Below are 2,401 nucleotides of genomic sequence, written 5' to 3'. Positions count from 1 at the left end.
TTTTTCAAAAAAGGACAAGAGATGGCTACTGTTAGCCATGAAAAGATTCTCAGTATAACTCATCATCAGAAATACAAATCAAAAACTTCATTGAGACATTGCCTCACACCTGTCAGAATGGCTAAAATTAACAACACGGGAAACAACAGATGTTTGTGAGGATGTGGAGAAAGGGGAACCCTCTGACACTGTTGGTGGGAATGCAAAATGGTGCAGTCACTCTGGAAAACAGTATGGAGGTTCCTCAAAAAGTTAAAAATAGAACTATCCTATGACTCAGCAATTGCACTACTAGGTATTTACCCAAAGGATATGTATATACTGATTTGAAAGGGCATATGCACCCCAAGGTTTATAGCAGCATTATCAACAATAGCCACATTATGGAAAGAGCTGAAATGCCCATCAACTGATGAATGGATAAAGAAGAGGTGGTATATATATGCAATGAGATATTACTTGGCCATCAAAAGGAATGAAATCTTTTTTTTTTTTTTTTAAAGATTTTATTTATTTATTTGTCAGAGAGCTCACAAGTAGGCAGAGAGGTAGGCAGGGGGAGGGGGAAGCAGGCTCCCCACTTAGCAGAGAGCCGATGCGGGGCTCAATCCCAGGACCCTGAGATCATGATCTGAGCCAAAGGCAGAGGCTTAACCCACTGAGCCACCTAGATGCCCCAAAAGGAATGAAATCTTGCCTTTTGCAATTAAGTGGATGGAGCCAGAGTGTATTATGCTAAGTAGAGTAAGTCAGTCAGAGAAAGACAAATACTATATAATTTCACTCACATGTAGAATTCGGGACACAAAACAGATGAACATAGGTAAAGAGGGGGTTAAAAGAGAGGGAGGCAAACCATAAGAGAGACTGTTAGCCACAGAGAACAAACTGAGGGCTGTTGGAGGGGAAGTGAGCAAGGGGATGGGCTAAATGGGTGATGGGTATGAAGGAGGGCACTTGTGTTGAGCACTGGGTGTTGTATATAAGTGATGAATCACTTAATTTTGCTCCCGAAACTAATGTTACACTATATGTTAACTAACTAGAATTTAAATAAAAACTTTAAAAATTTTTAAAAATAAAATTACCCTAAATATGTTAAAAAAAAGTACAAACTTTCAATTATAAGAGGAATCAATTCTGAGTGTATAAAGTACAGCATGGTGACTATAGTTAAAAATATTGTAATGTGGGATTTTCTGTGCTACCCAGGAAAGGGTCCATATGGTGGTGCTCTGCGTGCCCATCATAACTTAAAGGGAAACTTTCACAACGTCCAGAGCCCTTGATGTCCTGCAAATGAAGGAGTCGAATGTCCTCAAATTCCCTGCAGCAGGGACTCACTTGGGTGGCACCAACCTTGACTTCCAAATGGAACAGTACAGCTACAAAAGGGAAAGTGTTGGCATCTACATCATAAATCTGAAGAGAACCTGGGAGAAGCTTCTGCCGGCAGCTTGCGCCATTTTAGCCATTGAAAACCCAGCTGATGTCAGTGTCCTATCCTCCAGGAATACTGGCCAGCGAGCTGTGCTGAATTTTGCTGCTACTACAGGAACCACTTCCATTGCTGGAGGCTTCACTCCTGGAAGCTTCACTAACCAGATCCAAGCAGCCTTTGGAGAGCTAAGACTGCTAGTGGTTACTGATCCCAGGGCTGACCACCAGCCTCTTATAGAGGCCTTATGTTAACCTGCCTATCGTTGCTCTGTGTAACACAGACTCTCCACTTCACTACGTGAACATCGCCATCCCTTGCTATGCAAGGGAGCTCACTCAGTAAGTCTAATGTGTATGCTGGCCTGGGAAGATCGGCGCATACACGTGTAGCACCATTTCTCATGAGCACCCCTGGGAGATCATGCCTGGTCTCTACTTCTAAGAGATCCTGAAGAGATTGAGAAAGAAGGGCAGGTTGCTTCTGAGAACTCTGTGACCAAGGAGGGATTTCAGGGTGGATGAACTGTTCCAGCTCCTGAGTTCACTGCTACTCATACTGAGGTTGAGTAGGTGCCCTCAGTGCCTAGTCGGCAGTTCCCTGCTGAAGATTGGAGTGCCCAACCTGCCACGGAAGACTGGTCTGCAGCTGCCACTGCTCAGGCCACGGAATGGGTAGGAACAACCACTGAGTGGTCTTAAGCTGCTTTTCCACAAAGGCAAACAAAATGGAAAGAAGGTTGATGGAAAATAAGCAGTTTCTCAAAAATAAAAAAAATACTGTAATGTGGGCCTCACTGGGTTAAGCATAGAACTCTTGGTTGCTATGCAGGTCATGATCTCAGGTTGGAAGATAGAGACCCCCCATGGAACCTGTGCTGGGTGTGGAGCCTGCTTGGGATTCTCCCACTCCCTGTCTCCTTCTGCCCTCCCCCACACTCTTTCTCTAAAAAATAAATAAATA

General features: G+C 43.9%; 1 pseudogene across 1 annotated transcript; it reads left to right on the top strand.

Annotated features, from left to right (window-relative positions):
• Nucleotides 1–1,371: 1,371 nt before the first annotated feature.
• On the top strand, nt 1,372–2,139 carry LOC308342129 (small ribosomal subunit protein uS2-like; annotated as a pseudogene). The gene has a single exon. The product of its transcript is annotated as a small ribosomal subunit protein uS2-like (transcript).
• The last annotated feature ends 262 nt before the right edge of the window (nt 2,140–2,401 follow it).

This window comes from Martes martes (genome assembly GCF_963455335.1).
Source record: "Martes martes genome assembly, chromosome: 4".
NCBI classification, from domain to species: Eukaryota; Metazoa; Chordata; class Mammalia; order Carnivora; family Mustelidae; genus Martes; species Martes martes.
This window is presented reverse-complemented; position numbering and strand designations above follow the sequence as displayed.